The sequence below is a fragment of the Odocoileus virginianus genome, chromosome 8 (assembly GCF_023699985.2).
Source record: "Odocoileus virginianus isolate 20LAN1187 ecotype Illinois chromosome 8, Ovbor_1.2, whole genome shotgun sequence".
Taxonomy (NCBI): Eukaryota; Metazoa; Chordata; class Mammalia; order Artiodactyla; family Cervidae; genus Odocoileus; species Odocoileus virginianus.
Window position 1 is genome coordinate 13,337,416 of NC_069681.1, and position 22,593 is coordinate 13,360,008.

General features: G+C 42.1%; 1 long non-coding RNA gene and 1 other non-coding gene across 2 annotated transcripts; one reads left to right on the forward strand and one right to left on the reverse strand.

Annotated features, from left to right (window-relative positions):
* Positions 1 to 7,634: 7,634 nt before the first annotated feature.
* On the reverse strand, positions 7,635 to 7,707 carry TRNAG-CCC (transfer RNA glycine (anticodon CCC)). The gene has a single exon. It is a non-coding gene; the product is annotated as a tRNA-Gly (tRNA).
* Positions 7,708 to 20,692: 12,985 nt separating this feature from the next.
* On the forward strand, positions 20,693 to 21,657 carry LOC139036212 (uncharacterized). The gene is made up of 2 exons (XR_011488914.1): positions 20,693 to 20,828; positions 21,475 to 21,657. It is a non-coding gene; the product is annotated as an uncharacterized lncRNA (long non-coding RNA).
* The last annotated feature ends 936 nt before the right edge of the window (positions 21,658 to 22,593 follow it).

Here is a 22,593-nt window from a genome sequence, read left to right on the forward strand (position 1 = left end):
AGCCCTAGAAATTATCTAATATAAACACTTCTATATACATATATGTATATATACATATATGGTTAAAATTTAATAACAGACATTTCTCAGTATGCATAGTTATAATGCTATTATTAATAATAATAGCAAAAATATAGTACTTTATATAATTACATCAGATAAAGTTAGAAGAATTACATGTATCTACAGATAGAAGAATGGATGCCTAAAAACCAAGAATCTGCAGTACCAATAAATTCCTCTTAGACACCAAGTGATGGATTTCAGTGATTGGTAAACAGGGCTCCCATCTTTAATGACTACAAAGCTAACAGTGAAACATAGGGACTTACAGTTAAGCTCTGCTCTGGAATTGGAATGGGATGAAAAGGAGACATATAAGAAAGAAGATGGTTCTCAAAGGCTTCCTATGTAAACAGAAGGAAGAAAGAAGGTAGGCAACTGAAGGAGGGAGGGACCGCCATCTACATCACTAGTGGTGAGCACAAGAAAGCACCCCCGGGGAGCGCTGCATCTAGTCCTGTCTATAAAACAGTACACATTTGGGTCCACCAATCAGAAAACAATGCGCTCTCCGGATTGGCCAATTAGAAGACGTTTGCCCTGCTTCCTGCTGCACACTCTGTACTGGGATCCCAGCCGCTATTAGATCTGCTTGGTGAGGCGTTCTTGTCCTTGAGCCTGCTTCTGGTAAGGCTGTCCTCACCGCTGCTCAGTGTACTTGAGGTCACTTTAACACATCATTAGAACAGATCACAGTTGGTTTTGTGATATCTGTCATTTAGGATGAACATATATGTCAATAAAAAGAATTATAACCCAATCAGTGATTGCAGGGCGGGCAGGATAGCTTATTTTCTGGTGATTTGCATATTCCCACAAACCCCAATTAAAAATTTCAGCTTCTTAACATTATTTTAAAATATCACCAATTCTCTAAGAAGAAATGCATTCTGGAGGAGGGTGTATTAGAAAGAAAACATATTGGGACCCTGTACATGTAGAAATTTTTCTTCTGGATTTCTGCTTATGTATAACAAAATACACAGAAAACTATACAAATTATAAGTGTACAGCTCAAAAAATTTTCACAAAATGAATACATCCAAGTAGCTCGCACTCAAGTCAATAAACAGACCTGGTCCTAGTACCCCAGGGACTCCTTCATGTCTTCTATTCACTGCTTGGCATCTACAAACAACCACTGCTCTGACTTCTAATGCCTGAGGCTCACTTTGATGTTTGTGAACTCTGTGTAAGTGGAATCATTTAGCATTAACTCTCTTCTGTCTGGCTTTTTCCTCTTAACCTTCTATTTGTGATATTGATTCAGACTGTTGCCAGTAGCGATAGCTCCTTCATCTTTTCATATATACATATAATTTTATTTTGGCTGTTCTGGGTCTTCATTGCTGTGTGTGGTGTGCAGGCTTCTCATTGCAGTGGCTCCTCTTGTTGTGGAGCATAGGCTATAGTTCGAGGGCTACAATAGTTGCAGCATGTGGAATCCTTTCAGACCAGGCATCAACACCTGTCCCCTGAGTCGGTGGGTGGATACTCAACCACTGTGCCATCGAGGAATGCTGTAGAGTCCACCCTTGTAGGAATGCATCACAAATGACTTAATTCATTCTCCTGTTGATGGACATTTGGGTCATTTCCAGTTTGGAGATAAAGTGAAAGGCTGCCAGCCATTTCAAATGTCTGATTGTTGTTAACATACTCCTGCCAGAAGCCACACCAAATGTGAATGTGAAACTCAAAGGCTGATAAACTGTCATGGCTGTGAGTGAAGTGAAAGCTGCTCAGTCATGTCCGACTCTTCGACCCCATGGACTGTACAGTCCATGGATTTCTCCAGGCCATTATGCTGGAGTGGGTAGCCTTTCCCTTCTCCAGGAGATCTTCCCAACCCGGGGACTGAACCCAGGTCTCCTGCATTACAGGTAGATTCTTTACCAGCTGAGCCACAAGGGAAGCCCAAGAATACTGGAGTGGGTAGCCTATCCCTTCTCCAGAGGATCTTCCCAGCCCAAGAATCAAACTGGGGTCTCCTGCATTGCAGGTGGATTTTTTTTTTACCAACTGAGCTATCTAAGGGAAGCCGTCATGGCTGTAGGAAGCAAAAATATTTATGAAAGGTCTTTTTCCTGGCTTGGAAAATTTAAAGGTATGGTTACTGTACAAGGCAGTTATGTGCAAGTCACTGTATAATGCTAATAAGTCATTAGCCAGTGAGAAGAAAACAAAATTGATTAATTTACAGGTAAAGAATAAGAGTTGATGTGATCTCAGCAACAGTTGGTTATCTTTACCCTCTGCCTTTAGCAAAGCTTGATAACTGTTTCATGATACGATAATGTGACACTCCTAGGATTTAACATATATACTGTGCTGATCAACTTAAAACTCTGTTAAGTAGGTGGCAAGTGGCATGTTCCAGAGAAAGGAGTTTAGGCAAACCACTTCAGCTCCCTCTTGTCCTATTCATGAGAGCAAGTCAGTATCAACTTCAGACTGTGAGCTGAGAGCTGTCTCCAGCAGGCCCCTGCCCCATACACAGTCAGCCTGGCAGGTGCCCAGCATGTTGCTGCAAAGATCTCGTGGGAAGAACCACAGCCTCGAGGTGGGCGGAATTCTATTAATACCTTAGACTTTTATAGTACTCTGCCATGCTGTAGAGGACTTCGAGCATCCTTCCAGAAGAGCTGGCCAAAGCTTGTGACTCATATGCCAGCATTAGAAGAAATGTGGCTTTGGAGATGAGCCTTCATATGGCTCATGTGGTGGCTTCTGGGCTCCTTATATGGGCCAATTTCTCATGTCCAGCTATTATGTTCAGGGTTCAAAAATATGATGAACTAGTTAGGGGGAAATTCTCTTTTCTTCCCTAACATCACTCACAGCATCTTAGCTTTCTGGGTATTTCCGAACAGGTTATTTCTAGGGGCTCCTTTCTATGCCATGGATTCCTTTGCCTGTCTGGTGAAGTCTGCGAACTCTTTCTCAGAATACTGCTCTAAAATGTGTAAAATAAAATACACAGGACTACAAAGGAAATCAAATATATAAAAAATACTGTTATCCAAATAGCAAAACAAAACAAAGTAGATTTGTGATATATTTACTTCCTTATTGACATATAATAAGACCTAGAGGTGGGAAAATAAGATAATTTCAAAGTAATAATGAATCTTCACAATATTTGAAGATATCTGGGACAACTGAATATGATATTAAAATATTTTTATTTCCATTGGTGACAAAGCCACAGATACTAATACTTCTGTGCTTTGCTGCCTATAGTTATAGTTAAAAGGAATTATGAATTTCCATTAAAGGATAATAAAAACTTAAGACGTATCCTTTTTCTCCATCTAAATTCATAGCTCCCTCTGAATTCCATCACAATCCCCTGCAATCTATTTCCACTTCAGTGTCCAAGATGGCCCTTATCTAGACACATATACACACACTTTGAAATAGCATTAGCTCTCTAGAACCCAACATCCTCTCTCCAGAAAGATGGATTCCAGGCCAATCCTCTCTGTTAGAGGGCAGCCAACCTCTAGCTTGTGACTGTGATTCTCAGACTTTGCTATTATGTGCAGACAAGAATTGACCTTGAATTTAATCGCTGCCTTTTCTTGTCAGTTTCTAGCATGACTCCCTGAGACAGGTTGAGAAAAAGGCCTTCTTTTAAATGATGTTCTTGCTCTTTGGAAACAATTAGGGAAGTTTAGATAATCTACAGGAATTATTGTTAATTTTAAGTTGACATTAATCAGCTTGAGGAATGCACATGGTTATGAAAGAAAATGTCCATATCTTTTAGAGGTGTACTCTTAACTATATAGAGATAAATAACATATCTGGGATTTGCAATTAAAATTTTTTAATTACACAGGTAAAAATGGCTATGTTTGCCTCATTTTTATTGTTGTTGCTAATCTGGATGCAATATGCTAATAACTATTATGCTACAGATAGAGATTATGGGAATGGAAATGATAACAGGAGAAATAAAATCAACCCATATTTTTTTAAAAAAAGAATGAAATAACAGTGGTGAAAACCTGAAAATTCTAGACCCCAGGTGATGTTATATGGGGATAAAACTGTTTTCTCTACTATAACAGTATGTTAAGCTTTTTAATTATCAAAAACTTAAAAAATAATTTTTGGACCAGGAAATTAGGTTACTGTTGTTCAGTCATTAAGTTGTGTCTGACTCTTTTTGATCCCATGGACCGCAGCATGCCAGGCTTCCTTGTCCTTCTCAATCTTTTGGAGTTTACTCAAACTCTCATCCTTGAGTCAGTGATGCTACCTAGTCATTTCATCCTCTGCTGGCCCCTTCTCCTTTTGCTTTCAATCTCTCCTAACTTCAAGGTCTTTTCCAACGAGTCAGCTACTCACATCAGGTGGCCAAAGTATTGGTGCTTCAGCTTCAGCATGTCCTTCCAATGACTCTTCAGGGTTGATTTCCTTTAGGATTGACTGGTTGGATCTCCTTGCTGTCCAAGGGACTCTCAAGAGTCTTCTCCAGAATCACAATTTGAAAGAATCAGTTCTTTGGTGCTCAACCTTCTTTATGGTCCAATTCTCACATCCAAACATGACTACTGGAAAAACCATAGCTTTGACTACATGGACCTTTGTCAGCAAAGTGGTATCTTTGCTTTTTAATGTGCTGTCTAGGTTTATCATAGCTTTCCTTCCAAGGAGCAAGCATCTTTTAATTTCAAGTCTGCAGTCACCATCCACAGTGATTTTGGAGCCCAAGAAAATAAAGTCTGTCACTGCTTCCACATTCTCCCCTTCTATTTGCCATAAAGTGATGGGACTGGATGCCATGATCCTAGTTTTTCGAATGTTGAGTTTTAAGCCAGCTTTTTCACTCTCTTCTTTCACCTTCATCAAGAGGCTAAAGTCTTTAGTTTCTCTTCACTTTCTGCCATTGGAGGAGGAAGTGGCAACCCACTCCAGTATTCTTGCCTGGAGAATCCCATGGACAGAGGAGCCTGGTGGGTTACAGTCCATAGAGTCACAAAGAGTCGGACACAACTGAAGTGACTTAGCATGCATGCATGCACTTTCTGCCATTAAAGTGATATCATCTGCATATCTGAGGTTATTGATATTTCTCCTTACAATCTTGATTTCAGCTTGTGATTCACCCAGTTCTTCATTTCCCATGATGTACTCTGCACAGAAGTTAAATAAGCAGAGTGACAATATACAGCCTTAATGTACTCCTTAATGTATTCCCAGTTTTGAACCAATCTGTTTCATGTCTGGTTCTGCATACACTGTTACTCAGGAGACAGGTAAGGTGGCCTGGTATTCCCATCTCTTTAAGAATTTTCCACATTTCATTGTGATCCACATAATCAAAAGCTTTAGTGTAGTCAATGGAACAGAAGTGGATGTTTTTCTGGAATTCTTTTGCTTTCTTTATGATCCAACAAATGTTGCAATTCAATCTCCGGTTCCTCTGTCTTTTCTAAACCCAGCTTGTACATCTGGAAGTTCTCAGTTCATCTACTGCTGAAGCCTCGCTTGAAGGATTTTCAGCATAACCTTATTAACATGTAAAGTGAGCGCAATTCCTTTCTCCAGAGGATCTTCCTGAACCAGAGATTGCCCACATTGCAGGCAGATTCTTTATTTTCACCACCAGACACATCCACAGCTGAGAGTTTCTGCTTTGACCCAGTCTCTTCATTCATCCTGGAGCTACTAGTAACTGCCCTCTGCTCTTCCCCAGTAGCATACTGGACACCTTCTGAGCTGGGAGGCTCATCTGCCAGTGTCATGTCTTTTTGCCATCTCACAGGAAGGAAATTGGAGTGGTCTGCCATTCCTTTTTCCAGTGGACCACTTTTTATCAGAACTTTCCACTATGACCCATCTGTCTTGGGTGGCCTTGCATGGTGGAAATTAAGTATAGAGTGCTTTTTAATAGTGCTGGTATGCTTCTTTACTGCAATTATTATTTAATTAACTTCCATGCACAATGCAACTCGGTTTTATTGTCTCTCATAGTAAATACTCAAGTTTTAAAAATTAGTTTCATTCATACCTTTTGCCAGTTGTCAAGTAAGGTCTTGCCCTCCAGGACTTTATAGTCAAGTTGGGAAGAGATAATGTTTATACATGAAGCCACAGTTGGGAAGCAATATAAGACAGAGTATGGTATAAATGTCAAATGTAATTAAGATGGAGCATGTGATAGGAGTTCAGGAAAGGGGGAGATCAGTGAGGACTGGAGGCAGGGCTGGTAGCTTGGAGTTGGCAAATGCTGTCTATCAGTCTCTGGGTTCATTGCCTCTTGCTAGTTTAGACTTCTTTCTTTATACTCATTTCTCCCCCATGGAAGTACCTCTGAATTCTTAAAGCTCATAAGCGAAAACATTCTTGCTCTCAATATCCCCCTACCCCCTTTCCCTTGGAGGCTACGTTTGGCATATCCTGAGTCTCCATAGATGTGCACCCCCATTCGGCTCAGGGTTGCTCTGTCTCATCTTTTATCCTGGATGCCAAACTATAGTCCAGATGCTAAGCACGGCCATAAACATTCTTGTTCATGCAACCGACCCAGTGTGATCCCTGACCTTGAGTGATGGTGGGAACGCTTGCCAGGCAGGCAGCCAGCGGACCACTGTGCCTGACTCCAGTAGAGGAGGCAATACTTTATTGCTTAAAGCAATAAAGCTTCGCAAAGATCTGCCATGAGGAGACAGTGAAAGTGAAGGGGTGGATGCCTAAGCATGACTCTTGAGCCTGATTGGCAGCAGTTGCTGGAGCCAAATTCATAGCCCTTGGAATAAGCTAGATGATCTACTAGAGCAGGAAGGAAAAAAAGTTCCTAGAAGCCATTCAAGAAGACCCACCTCCTGGATGATCTAATTTAAAAATTGTTTTACATTGCTTAGGTCATTGAAATCAAAGCAAGTTTTTCTTTTTCCTTTTTTCTCTTCATTAGTTCTCACTGTGAGTTACCTGACCTATTTTGAGCAGGTTACCTGGCTGGGCTGAGTTGGCAAACAGATAAAGTCAGTGTGAGAGGGACAAGCATGTACCTGTGCTGCCATTCACACCAAAACTAGAGGCTGCTGTCAGTCTAGCAATTTTTTGGTCCTTTCATGACTTCAAATCACAAGTCTGAAGTATTGATAAAAGAGAAAACATTAAATCCATAGTGCTTAAGAGTGGAAGGATTCAAGGAATCTTTCCAGGACACACTCCCAACAGAAATGCAGAACTTCACCGCAAGTGGCCATCCCTCTCTGGGAACTTCCTCTCTGGCCACCAACTCTGCCCCACCTCCTTGGATAAGGGGGCTCCACTGGAAGACTCAGGTCTACGAGATTTCATTTTATTCCACTTCTCATATTCAAGGGCATGAAAACAAAATGCTTTAACAACAACAACAACAAAAATGACTGCTTCCCTTCTGTGTCGGGGAGAAGCTTCTCAAAGGAAAAGGCATCAGAGTGTGGCTTTTTCTCAAAAGATTTTTAAAATTTTTATTTATTTGGTTGTACCACAAGGGATCTTCGATCTTCATAGTGGCATGTAAGACTTCAGCTGTGGCGTGTGAACACTTAGTTGTGGCATGTGGAATCTAGTTCCCTGACCAGGGATCGAACCCAGGCTCCCTGCAGTGGGAGTACAGAGTCTTAGCCACTGGACCACCAGGGAAGCCCCTAAGGTGTGGCCTTGATCCATAAAAGTGACCTCAAGAATGACCTGGTTTGACTTACAGAGACCAGGACATAGAAACACCAAACTTCTGCCTAATAAAGTTACCAAAATCTGAGTTTCCTCAGAGAAGCCAAGTGACACCCCAGGGTCTTAGTCTCCGAGAAAAGGCAGTGGTTCCTGGAGAGATGACAGAAGGTAGCAGGCCTTGAGGTTCAACAAGGGCCGTGAAAAATTGCTTGGGGGCAAGAATGGCTGCAGCATCTTGTAGAACAGTGGCATTTTTACTTTCTATCTTAAATAGTTTTTCTTTTTCATTTCCTTGTGACTCCTTCTATAATCTCCAACCACTCTGCCAGTCTATTACACACAACAGCTTTGATTGAGGGGTGCTTTGGGGATGAACAGAGATGTTGCCCCAAGGAGGGGTAGGTCAACAATTGCAGGAGCTGTGACTGGCCATTAAGAACAGGCTACAGTGGAGAGAAGGCTGAAGCATGGGCCACCCCACCACATGAATGGACGTGATGTGACGCCTTTTCATTCAAAATACATTTGAACCTGACGGGAAGGCAGGAGGAAAGCTGTTTCCTACAGGGGAAAGGGCGGTACTGGTGGGAGACACTAGGAAACTTGGTTAACATATATATTTAAAAAAAAACCAACAAACACATTTCTCTGGTTTGGATGACAACCTCCTACACACACACACTCACACACACATACAATTAATCATTCCTATTTCTTGGTTTCCTTAAACTTTTATTTATCTTCTATTATAGCAATTATCCCATTACACTATATTATTTCTGGTATACTCGTATCTGTTTTTATACTTGTGAACTTTTTCTTTGTATCTTTGACCTGTGCCTGGCATGTGTTAAGAAGTATTTGCTGAATGAATATTTGAATAACTGACTACTACACATGTTTGTTAACAGGATGGAACTCTGAGTCACTCAGCAAAATCAAGTCTCATTTATCATCAACGGGCTGATGCCAGTTTTGTTCTTACCTTTCTGCTCATCTCTGAGGTATGTAGATGAACCCTGGACTTCAGGAAGCATGAATTCTGTGATGACCCACACTGGAATCTGCAATACTCCTCCATTTCCTGTGGCTTCTGGCTGAGGAGGAGGTGTGGACAGGTTCGTGTGGGCATGTCACTGTCACTGGGCCTGGCAGAGCTGGCTCAGCTGCACTGCCCGATATACAGGGGTCAGCTTCTCTCCAAGGGCAGCAATGGCCTGTGAGTAAGAAGAGTGGGCATTTGAGTGGGCCTGGCATTTGAGTCATCTGGCAAGTGCCTGAAGGCTCTCATCCCACAGCTTCCCCACTGAGCTTTCCACTTCCTGTCACAGTACCCAAAATTCTGTCATCATTAGCTATTCATACTTTTTGAGTATTTCGGATTCCAATTATTGAGTGCTTTCTTTACTTGGTATCCGTGTAGGATTCTGCAATAGGGGGCAGGGGGATAGGTAAAGAAGACAGAAAAAGAAATGGGAAGGAGATATAAAAAGACTTGATGTCTCTTCTAGTGGTCCCAGTGTAGGGTGATACTTTCCAGAATACCCTTAGCTCTTCCAAAGTTAAACAGACAATACTGAAAAGCCCAGCAGGTCAGGACTTAAAACACATCTTTTTAAAAATTTTATTTATCTATTTATTTATTTGGCTGCACCAAGTCTTAATTGCAGAATGTGTGATCCTCAATCTTTGTTGAGGCATGTGGGATTTTTCAGCTGTGGCATGTGAACTCTTAGTTGCAGCATACGGGATCCAGTTCCCTGACCAGGGACTGAACCCGGGCCCCTTGCATTGGGAGCTAGGAATCTTAGTTACTGGACCATATATTCTTAAATACATACTTTCTCTCTCAGCCACACAGCACCTGAAAACTCAAGTACTGAAGAAATAAGAGAGGGCTTCCCTGGTGGCTCAATGGTAAAGAATCCACCTGCCAATGCAGGAGACATGGGTTTGATCCCCAGGCTGGGATGATGCCACATGCTGAGGAGCAACTAACTCCAAGCACCACAACTACTGAGCGTGTGCTACAGGGCCCAGGAGCTGCAACTACTGATGCCGGAGCACCCCAGAGCCTGTGTTCTGCAACAGGAGAAGCCACCACAATGAGAAGCCTGTGCACTGCAAAGAAGAGTAGCCCCCGCTCACCACAGAGAGAAAAGCCAGAGTGCAACACCAAAGACACAGCACAGCCAAAAATAAATAAACAAAATTATGTGTGTGTGCGTGTGTATAAAGAATAGAGAAGGGGAACATCAAAACGAAAGTATGTTGCTCCAGATGGTACTGTGACCTTGGTAATGCCCCAGGTCCTCTTTTCCAGACACCCTTCTCCATCCAAATAAGACCTATGATCTGAAGAAGGATTCTTTTCTAGATGAAGACTTAAGGACATAAAAGGAAACACAGGACTGAATTTCCTAATTCCAAATTGGAGTATTGGTTCAGACATATATGTAAATTTGTCCTATGAAGTCTAAAAAAAGAAAATAAATTGCCTTTAGTTTACATATAATAAGTTTCCTTTATTAATGGATTTAACTTTATTGACTCCTGGTCTGGGAGAGGAGGGCTGTTAATCAAGTTGTCCACTGTGCCAAGACCACTTCTGGAGCTGCTGCTTTTAACCACCCAGATCACAGTCAGATGCACAGGCCCTGAAATCTGCATGTCTTTGCCTTTTGTGACCAGCTTGAATTGGTGATTTGTTGTGTTTTCTCTTCTCATTGTACACAAATACTCACTTTCGTACCTAATTTTGCATCTGTGGTTTTGTGTTCCTCTTCGTCAAAAAGGTCCCCATGTTCTTTAAGTTTCAGCACCCACAAAGTTGGATCTGCCTTTCCACACACCTACCATGGACAGAGGAGCCTGGCAGCTTACAGTTCATGGGGTCACCCAGAGTCGGACACGACTGAGCGACTAAGCACAGCACTCATGGAGTGCACATGCTCAATATGCATAATTACAAAGGAAATCTCAATTAATGAGGGCCCTGATAACTACGATTCTTAATTAACCAGAATGTTCTCTGCATAATGCTCTCAGATGCAAGTCATGAAACTGCAATAAAAAAAGAGCTGATAGTGAGGATTTCAAATCCTAGAAATGTAGCAAGAGACCCACATGGTCCCAAATCTTTTTTCCTCTACATCCACAGAAATGCATGAAAACAGATAGCTCATAATGTTTACTGCAAGCTGGGCCCCTTTCAGTCCTCCTTGAGGTGGGTACCCTAACTGTACTCATCTTACAGATAAGGAGAATGAGGCATAATTTCCCAAATTTACACCTAATCTATAAGCCATCAGGGGCTCCCTTGGTGACTGAGCGGTAAAGAATCTGCCTCTAGTACAGGCGATGCAGGAAACGCTGGTTCGAGTCCAGGGTCTAGGGTCTCTAACACTAAGGTACGTTACCTGTGCAGATCATTATTTATGTTAGTAACGATGACCCCGTAACACAGCAACAAAATGTTTACTTTGTCCTCAATTGATAAATACTTCCTATTTCTCTCTGCATTCTGGTTTAAAAAGTTGTGGTTGCTTCACTTTCAATTCCTCAACTAGAAATGAGAAACATGCCTAGAAACCCAAGATAGCCTGACACATGGTAAGGGATTATAGTAGACTTCGTGGTACTCCCAAAGATATCAGTTCTACTCCTTAGAACCTGTGGATGTCATTTTATAACCTTATAACAGATGTGACTACATTAAGGAGTTAGAGATGAGATTACCCAGAATTATCTGGGTGGGTTGTAAACCCAAGAGTCTTTTCAACAGATTAGACATGCACAGAGGAGAGGGTGATATAAAGATAGAGGTGGGGATTAGAATGATGCAGCCACAAACCAAGGAACACCAGGAATACTGGCAGCACCAGAAGCTAGAAGAGGCAAAGAACTAGCTCTCCCCTGGAGGCTGTGCTTTGATTGTGGCCTGGCTGACACCTTGATTTCAGATTTCTGGCCTCCAGAACCATGAAAGAATACATTTCTGTTGCTTTTAGGTCATGAAAGTTGTGGTAGTTTGTTACAGCAGCAATGGGAAGTTAATATAAGGATCAACACATGGCAACCAATAGTTAAGAGCATAATAATAACCTTAGCTGCCATGTATTGTATCCTTACAATGTGTCGGCTATGCACTCTATGATATTTGTTCCCCATAAGGTAAATGAAGAAACTGAGGTCACACAGCTGCTATATGGCAGAGCAAGGATATAAACCCAGGTCTGTCTAATTCCAAAGGCCACAAACAGAAACAACATATGTACTATACAGTCAATCCCAACACCTTACATTGAAACTTGTTAACCAAAAATGACAGCCAAACTCCAACAGTCTATAATGATTTTTCTGTGGCTAAATTTCTAATTAAACTTTCACTCTTTGCCCATACACCCTCTCTTGGTTGTTTCTTGGTTCTTCTTAGCACTACTTTAAAAAATGAGGTACAAAATTCTGTTCTGTACATCTGTGTCTCTTTTTCTGCTTTGCATATAGGGTTATCATTACCATCTTTCTAAATTCCATATATATGCGTTAGTATACTGTATTGGTCTTTATCTTTCTGGCTTACTTCACTCTATATGATGGGCTCCAGTTTCATCCATCTCATTAGAACTGATTCAAATGAATTCTTTTTAATGACTGAGTAATATTCCATGGTGTATATGTACCACAGCTTCCTTATCCATTCATCTGCTGATGGGCATCTAGGTTGCTTCCATGTCCTGGCTATTATAAACAGTGCTTCAATGAACACTGGGGTGCATGTGTCTCTTTCAGATCTGGTTTCCTCGGTGTGTATGCCCAGAAGTGGGATTGCTGGGTCATAGGCAGTTCTATTTCCAGCTTTTTAAGAAATCTCCACACTGTTCTCCATAGCGGCTCTACTAGTTTGCATTCCCACTAACACTGTGAGAGGGCTCCCTTTTCTCCACACCCTCTCCAGCATTTATTGCTTGTAGACTTTTGGATAGCAGCCATCCTGTGGGAGAAGGCGAGGGTGGGATGTTTTGAGAGAACAGCATCGAAACAGGCATATTATATAGGGTGAAACAGATCACCAGCCCAGGCTGGATGCATGAAACAAGTGCTCGGGTCTGGTGCACTGGGAAGACCCAGAGGAATCGGGTGGAGAGGGAGGTGGGAGGGGGGGATCGGGATGGGGAATACATGTAAATCCATGGATGATTCATGTCAATGTATGACAAAAACCACTATAATATTGTAAAGTAATTGCCTCCAACTAATAAAAATAAATGGAAAAAAAAATGAGGTACAAACTGCTATTAGCCTATTTTCCAAATGAAGAAACTGAGACACAGAGAAGTTCAGTCATTTGTTGGAACTCAACTCCCCCGGAGCCTGACCTGGAAACGTTTGACCTCATCATTCCTTTAAAAAAAAAGAAAAACATTTATTTTATTTATTATTTATTTATTTGGTTGCATCAGAATGAGAGATCTTCAGTCTTCATTGCAGCACCTTTAGTTCTGGCATGCGGGATCTAGTTCCTGGACCAGGGATCAAATCCTGGGCCCCCTGCATTGGGAGCATGGAGTTTAGCCACTGGACCACCAGTGCAGACCCTGATCTCATCACTCCTCTATCTACCCCTGCAAAATCTTGGTCTGGGTCTGTAAGAAATATCTGGCAACTTTCAATTTTTTAAGTGCTTTTTAGTTCGAGTAGGTGTACCAGCTCTGCGCACAAAGGTTAATTAAACCACTATAAAATTCAGAAGCAGTCAGGTCTTTGTCTCCAAAGTAATAAAATCACAAAAGATTCCTGTTCAAAATGAAGCTTGTAATACTCTGTTGCCAGTGGGTTGTGTGCATTTTTTCCATTTTAACAATATGTACTTCTCTCTTCAGAAACATTAGGTCACAAAAGCCAATCTCATCTACATCTTTACAATGTTGTTTATCATCTTTCTGCATGCAGGAGACAGAACCAGTAATGAAGCAGCCAAATTGGATTCTAGGGAGGATCTGTCCTGACTTAGAATATGTTCAGAACCCATTCAAAGCATCTCTGATTTATCATTAAGCCCTTGGAAGCCATTTATTTGGGGCCAGCTTTTCAGGGATAGGATATCAATTGTGTGCCAGTTATTAGGAATTATAACACAGCCGATGAAGTGCAACAACATGGTCCGCTGGATTTTCAGGAGTTTACAGGAGGGTGCTATAGAGGTCAGCAGCTATTCCACGGAAAATGTTTCTGAGCAGAAAGAGGGAGCATGGACATAAGGAAACAGATTCTATCCTGCTGCCTGACACCTCTTCTGTGGTCTCTTGGTTGAGCTTCTGTTGAGTCCCCCTCCCACAACTCCTTTCACGTGCCTCTGTGCTCGGTTTGCATCTACTCCAGACTGCTCCCTCTCCCCCTCAAGCAGGTTCCATACAAAACTAGGAGCAACAATGGAAAGCAGATCGATGCTTGTGGCCAAACAAGGGTGGGTAAAACGCTCAGCCATATCAAGGACACAGTTATATTCTGAAAAGGGCAGGAGGCATGTTAGGCATGTTACCTAATAAGATTTTAGCTGACTCGTAAAATCAAAAATACTTTACAAACCATGAATCATAGACTTGTACTCACAGCTGCATCTCCATGAAAATATTCTAGGTCAGCCTGACCCTTTCCCACATTACACAGAACAGGCTCTGGGGAAGCTCATGGGACGGGCAGTGGTGAAGGGTCTTAACCTTGTTGGTCATGCTGTCTAAAATCACCAATATACATAGTGATCTGACCACTATACTTTCATGATTCTATCCTAAAAAGAAAGAAAAAAATGCCCTAGTAATTAAGGATTTATGTCTAAAGGTGTTTGTTGCTCAGTGGTAAAAATCTAGGCAGACAATCTGTATTTCCTACAATAGTAAATGCTTGAAGAACGAATGAAAAACAAAATATTATGGAATATTATACAGCTATTAAAAAGAATGAGTTAGATCTAGATGCATGAACCTGGAAATATGTCCACATATGTTAAGTGAAAAAAGTCAGTTGAGGTATAATAAACACAATACTGTATGATCCAGCTTTAAATTACTAGGGCTTTAGTGCCCATAGTAAGAGTATCATATTAACATCATTTGTAAGTCTAAGGAGGGCTCATCAGCTTATCCATAATGCAAAAACAGTTTTAATCCTAAATTGGGTTGGTTTCAATCAAGTTTGTATGGACTTAATAATGCACTAATGCCTTGCCTAAGCTTATATTATGCTATAATCCTCACAAAGTAAAAATACCTTTTACCCTCTAGAGAAGTCCCTTAAAGTTCCAATTCTGTTGGGGTGTAAGGTTGGGGAATAGAATGAAAGAAAGCATTTTACATCTTCCTTTTCAAAACACAGTGCCTGTGTCTATTCCTAGACCAAATAAGCCTGAATTTCCAGAAGGTTAGGGATGGGAGATGAAGAAGGGGGTCAGAAAGTGTATACATATCCCAGGTGGTCTCGTTACTCTTTTCTCTCTGTTTTTCTTTCCTCTATTTTGTGACCTAATTGAAAATAACTAGCTTAATGTATGTGCCCTCCTTCATTTATCAAGAGGCAACTGTAAAGATTACAGACAGCAGCCTTTATCATGTGCCCAACACTGACTTAAGGGTATTAGAATAAACTAATTAATTTAATTCTCACAACAGTCTACACAGGAGGTGTTAGTTATTATTATCCCCATTTTACAGATGAGAACAGACAAAGAGTTTAAGAATCATACCCATGACTCTAGCTGCTGGTAGAGCTGGGGTTTAAAACTCAGGACGTCGAGCTTCAGTCCATATGGAGAGAAGTAAGCCAGACCAAATGAAATAGGCCAGGCTCAGGTACTCAATAAAGCATTTTTATGCAAGTTTCTCACTGATCTTGTTACTTGGGTGAGACCTAAAGAATTGCTCTACTTCTCAGAGCTCACCCTTGCTAAACTCCTCATCAGTGAATTGCACTTGCCTTTTGAATTGCTCACTGTATCTGGAGAAATGATTCTGAGAAAATACTCTCTACTGTTTCTCTCTTTCCTCCCTCAGTCCCACCCTTGCCATGGAAACAGGCTCCTTTCATAAGCAGAGAACTGTATTGTCTCCCATTAAAAATCTATGAAAAATGAGCCGAAATCTCATAATGTCTAGTTCTTTACCATGTTCCTAGCAGCCATCAATTTCCAGACCTGTCTTTAAACTTAACCCAAGGACTAGCTTGCCCTGAAATGCTTTGCTTAGAGGAGGAAGTGGTGAAGGAGACAGACATATAGGTGTTCTTTTCTCTAAACATGGCTTCTTCTCAGCCTAAAATATGGAAATTAAGTCTTTCCTGACTTCAAGAATTATGATGCTGTGGGAAGAAAAATTCCTTAGAGTTAAAGGCCAGTTCTGTCACTTTGTAACAGTTTCTCTTCAACCAAGTTACTTAACCTTTTGAAGTTCAATTTTAGCATTTGTAAAATGGGGCCAGTAATTTCTGCTCTACTTACAAGGTGATTGTGCCTGTCCAAACAGGAATCCTGCTCTTCTGACCTAATGGCCGTGGTGTCCAAACATCGATCCATTTATTATCCTTTCATTTCTTCATTTTTCATGCAGTATGTGTTGTATTTTCCAAGAATTAGATTCCCTGGTGGGTCAGACAGTAAAGAATCTGCCTGCAGTGCAGGAGACCCAGATTCAATCCCTGGAGAAGGAAGCGGCAACACATTCCAGTATTCTTGCCTGGAGAATTCCATGGACAGAAGAGCCTGGCGGGCTACAGCCCATGGGGTCACAAAGAGTCAGACATGACTGAGTGACTAACACTTTCACTTGGTGAACTGAAAAGTACAGGTATCTTGCAGCTTGGGGTAAGAAGAGAGGCACTCCAGACTGGGACAGGGCATTGAAGACAGAGAAAATGAGGTAATTAAGAGCATGGTATGTGCAGGAACCTACGACATACCATGATACCATGTTCTATTTTATAAGCTATTCCAGTTCCTTTGAGGGCAATCACTATATGTGGTAAACACACACACACACACGTTGCTTTTTAAGGTCTCCTTAAGACAGAGCCAGTTTTATTAATTCAGGCAGGACTCCCTAGTTAACATCTTTTATCTCACCTTCTCTCAAGGCCCTTCTGCTAAAACGTATAATAACTGGTGAACAGAAGTAGGCAAGACTTACAAGTGAGGTGGACACCTGAGACAGCTATAGGAAAAGGAATCTGAGATGCTTTAAATCTATGTCAGATACAAAAATAAATCTTAGGTATTACATACTGCATATAAAATACAGGTTCTATATGGCCCAATTTTAAGGTGTCCAACTTGATACAAGGGACATGTATTAATAACACTTTGAATCTGTAAAGTGCTTCTCCATGTACCATTATATTTATCATTGAAGTAAGCTGAAAAGGTAAAAATATAATAGGAAGTGTTAGGTCACTGGCTCTATTTTTAAATAAGGAACAGAACTGGAAGCAAGATGTGGTAGATTACACAGTAAAATAAGCAGCTGGGCCAGAGCTAGCCTTCAGGTTTCCTGGACTCCGAGGTGGAGCTGACTTCCAATCTGAGGCGATTACTGAGCATTCACCTCAGATTATGGAGGGCTTCTATTCTGATAATACTGCTGAAAATTCTAGAAATAACTCATTCATTTATGTATTCATCTCACAAACCCTTAACTGAAGAAAGGCAGTGGAAGGTGCCTAGAGCAGAGGCTGGGGCAGTAATCAGAGGTCACCCGCCACCCCATGCCTTGAAAGCCAAGTTCGGCGTCAGGTCTTTATCTGAGGGTAACGGGAAATCTCTTGAGTTTTATGTAGGGGAATTTCCTGAGCATTTAGCAGCAATCACTCTGGGCTGCGGTGGGCACCATAGGAACCGTTAAAATCTGGAAGCAGGAGACCAGTCGAAAGGATGGCAGCAAAGCACGTGATGGCATGCGGCAGCCTAAGAAGCAAAGTGAATGGCTCACATCCAAATGTGAGAACCAAGGTGTCACTGTTTCCTCGAATACCACTGTTCTGAATTGCTCCTTCTAGGACTACTGCAAAAGTGTTTCTGGTAGGAAAACAGTCCCTACTCCTCCTCCTGCTCCTTCTCCAGCCTCCCCTTGTTCCCTGCCCGGAACATTCCGGAATGAGAGCAGAATCAATAGGCCGGGGTCTTGGTCACAGAAATCAACTGTCCCAACGCCTGGATTCCAGAGCCGGGCCAAGGAGGCCATTCGCAGCACGTAGTAACTTCACCAGCAGCCTGCTCTTCTTCCTAACAAGGTTTCGCCAGGCTCTTTACACTAAGGCCAGGCCTCTCAGTGCTGGGAGCTAGCGCTTTGGCCTTTAAGTTCCACTGGCTTCCCCAGAGCTGACCTCTCTGCGCGACCAGCGCGGGACAGCTTCTTTTCCCACAAAGCCTCGCGCGTCCCAGGGGCAACCCCGCCCCTACCGCCTCCTGCTGCGCGCTACTGGCCGATATTCCTGCCACTCATCTGGGTACCTGGCGGGAAATGGGCTCTCGAATCCCCTCCGCCTGTGATAGTATCTTTTCCGTTTGTTCGTTCTTCCAGATGCTTCTTTGTATTTGGAGTAAGGGTTCCAATGCCTAAACACTTCCTTTGGAGTCTAACCCTGTGAGATGGACTTGGGAGGGAGATTCCAGTTTTACAGGCAGGAGAAATAAAGGGTCGCAAAGTACATCATGAGAAACGCTGGGCTGGAGGGAGCATAACCTGGAATCAAGATTGCCGGGAGAAATATCAATAACCTCAGATATGCAGATGACACCACCTTTATGGCAGAAAGTGAAGAACTAAAGAGCCTCTTGATGAAAGTGAAAGAGGAAAGTGAAAAAGTTGGCTTAAAGCTCAACATTCAAAAAACTAAGATCATGGCATCTGGTCCCATCACTTCATGGCTAATAGATGGGGAAACAGTGGAAACAGTGGCTGACTTTATTTTTGGGGGCTCGAAAATCACTGCAGATGGTGATTGCAGCCATGAAATTAAAAGACACTTAATCCTTGGAAGGAAAGTTATGACCAATCTAGACAGCATATTAAAAAGCAGAGACATTCCTTTGCCAACAAAGGTCCATCTATTCAAGGCTATGGTTTTTCCAGTAGTCATGTATAGATGTGAGAGTTGGACTATAAAGAAAGCTGAGCACCGAAGAATTGATGCTTTTGAACTGTGGTGTTGGAGGAGACTCTTGAGAGTCCCTTGGTCTGCAAGGAGATCCAACCAGTCCATCCTAAAGGAGATCAGTCCTGGGTGTTCATTGGAAGGACTGATGTTGAAGCTGAAACTCCAATACTTTGGCCACCTGATGCAAAGAGCTGACTCATTTGAAAATACCCTGATGCTGGGAGGGATTGGGGTCAGGAGGAGAAGGGGATGACAGAGGATGAGGCGGTTAGATGGCATCACCGACTCAATAGACACGAGTCTGGGTGGACTCCAGGAGTTGGTGATGGACAGGGAGGCCTGGCGTGCTGTGCGGTTCATGGGGTCGCAGAGTCGGACACGACTGAGTGACTGAACTGAACTGAAATGAAAGTTTGCGAAACTTTCTGTAGAACCATGTGTTGGGGTTTTAAAGCGAGATTTTAATAGTGGTTCCAGACCTGCCTTTTCCATAGCATCGACTCAGTGGTTAAACAGATCTGAGCTTATTTCTTCTCTGTGAAATGAGTAAAATAGTAGCAACCATGCAGAACTGGTGTAAAGAATACACAAAGTAAGAAGAGACGAACGTGGTATGTGGGCTGGTTCCTGTAGGCTATTAATGAATTAAATAGAAAATAGGTAACTACTGAACCCACCCTGCACCCCCTCAAGTCATCTGACTTCTAGTCTGGGACTCTTTATGCAAAACCTATGATTCTCAGAAGTCCAGAGAGCTCAGGTTGGTCCAGGGACATACTCAAGGGCTTCAGTGAGTTCTTACATAGGAGAAGCACACTGCTGGAAAACATTCCTCCAAGTCAGGTGCTAAACACTATTTCTATGACTGCTACTACTAATATAACAGTACATCTTTTGGTTAGTCTCTTCCCAGGCACTATTTTAAGTACTTTATATTCAATGTCATTCAATCTTAGCAATGACATGTAAGGTACATTCTGTTATAATTCCCCTTTTACAGGTGAGGCGATTGAGGCACAGGGAGTTTAAGTAACTTCTCAAGTTTTTAAAGCTAAAAGTTGTTGGTGCTGGAATTTATACCCAGTCAATCTAGCTCTTGGAGTCACACACATTAGTATTTGTGCTATATAAAATAGCTCTCTTTGATAATGAATACTTTTGTTACTATCTCTAAGATGCTTTTGACTTTTTAAAACTCTCAAAGGGCAGGAGAAAAAACTAAAAGCAATACAGTGAGTGGAACCTAAGTCTTGAATTATGGAGAGACTATTTGCTGACTGATTATTAGATACCCGTGTGTGGGTGCTGTGTCTGGAATTGTACTTTAGCTGAGTGCTCTGGACTCTCACATCTCTCAGCGTCTCTGTGGACATGCCCACTGTGGAAAAATGGCTGAATGATGTGACTGCAATGGAATGTAGTGGTTATCTTAACTGACCACACAGGTACCTACCAGGAGAGCAATGCCTCACTTCCTCACGATAGTGTTGAAGACTTTCTGAGAAGGTGATAATATCATTCAGTTATCTCACAATCACAAGGTATACTGCAGTGACTGCAAATCCTGTGTGCCTCATTCAACAGATGTCACAGAACAAGGGGAAAAGAAAGACAGGGAAGGAGGTGGAAGCTGGTAGACCTCAGGGGACCAAGGACTCAAACTGGAGATTAAATACTATAAGATGGGAGCAGGGATTTATTTGCCTGGCGGACAAAAAGGGCTAATATCTCTAAGGGAAAGCTGGAGGCAGTTTTTCCTGGAAGCCAGGTCAGGGTTCCTGTTAAAGTGACATTGGCCTCTGTAACTCTGGTGGCCTTGAACTACACAGCACACTTTCAAACACAGCCTCTGTTAATCCAGAGCAGTCCTGATTCTTGATCAAGAAAAGTACCCAGGTTCTTGGGCTTCACCCCTCTCTCTTCTGCCTTCTGTTTCTCCGCCTTTTCAGGTAAGCCTGGGACATACGGAGTGTGAGGAGGGAGTAGGGATAGTGTGGGGCTTAGGTCCCAAGGGTTCCATTAGTATCCTAAGATGACATTTAGAGTGGCCAGAGAAAATGCAGCCTCTGTCAAAGAGGGAAAGAAGTGAAAGTTAAAGTGCTAGTTGCTTAGCCGTGTCCCACTCTTTACAACCCCATGGGCTATAGCCCGCTAGGCTTCTCTGTTCATGGAATTCTTCAGGCACGAGTACTGGAATGGGTTGCCATTTCCTTCTCCAGGAGATCTTCCTGACCCAGGAATCAAACCTGGATCTCCTGCATTGTAGGCAGATTCTTTACCATCTGAACTACCAGGGAAGCCCATCAAAGAGGGAAATCTAGTGCAATTCTGGGAGAGAAATATTGGCTGTGCGATTCTAGTGGTAAACATACAGACACAGACAGGAGATGGGGCGAGATGCTGGGAGCCAATGATGCCATTTGCTTAGAAAATGGAATAAAACATGGAATGGTCAATAGAGTCTCAGGCAGACATTATGGGTTAGATGGTTCAGATGACAGCTTTGTTCTGTGGGTGTTGGACACATGAGATGAGGGCAGGGCAGTGGGGTCAAAGGCCCAGAAACATAATCAGCAAGTGTGACTCTCATTCCAGAAAAGAAGAGGCTTCACCAAAACCATTGTCCATCAAGCCCTTCATCCCAACCACCTGGAGATTCTCATCATGATGTGAATAATATCCACTGTGCTGCTTAGTGTTCATTCTGAGCCATTTATTGTAACACACACTTTGTGTTGGGCTTTTGCTAATTGGCTATAAATGCTAATCTTTTCTAAATGATCCTAAAAATGGTTATTTCTGCACTGTGTGCCAAACATTTATAATCTTGGGGAAAATGGAAGAAGCAGTGGTCTTTGCAGACTCTCCTGAGTAACTTTGGAGACATAAGCCAGGGAGAAGATCTGGAATGAGATAAGGAAAACAGTCCTCTCTTTTGGAATCTGAAACATTTAAATGTAGACTTTGATGTTTACCTTGGCACCATCATCCATGAGTGGATAAGTATTAGGTTGAGCCATGTGAAGTACTGGTATTCAATTGTTTTTGATGCACAGAAATACTAGCTTCATATTACTGAATCTTACAGAATCCTGAGATAAATAGGATATGATATTTAACTTACTTGACTGCAGGGGAGGAAAAAACAGGAATTTTGTTTAGGTCTTTGTAGGAGTGAGTATCACTAACTGCAAGCAATCCATTAGAAAGAGTCTTGCACTACCTCTAGTTAAAAACACAAGTTTTATTCATTTATTCTTTCATTGTAACAATAGCAAAAATCATTGTTGTTGCTCAGTCACTAAGTCATGTCTGACTCTTTGTGACATCGTGAACTGTAGCCCTCCAGGCTCCTCTGTCCTCCAGTATCTCCTGGAGTTTGCTCAGATTCATGTCCATTGAGTCAGTGATGCTATCTAACCATCTCATCCTCTGCCTCTGCCTTCTCCTTTTGCCTTCAATCTTTGCCAGCATCGAGGTCTTTCCCATTGAGTCAGTTCTTTGCATCAGGTGGCCAAAAAAGTCATTGAGCATCTCCTATATCTAAATCACTGTGCTAGAAGCAGAATGAAGTGATGTTTCCTGCCTTGCAGGCACACACAGAATAGGAATGAAGGCATAAGGACGATGCACTGGATGGTGTTATGAAGACCAGTCCTGGGAGAACAGGAGAGCAGCACAGAGAAGGAGCAATGATTTTGGAGAAGGAGCGGT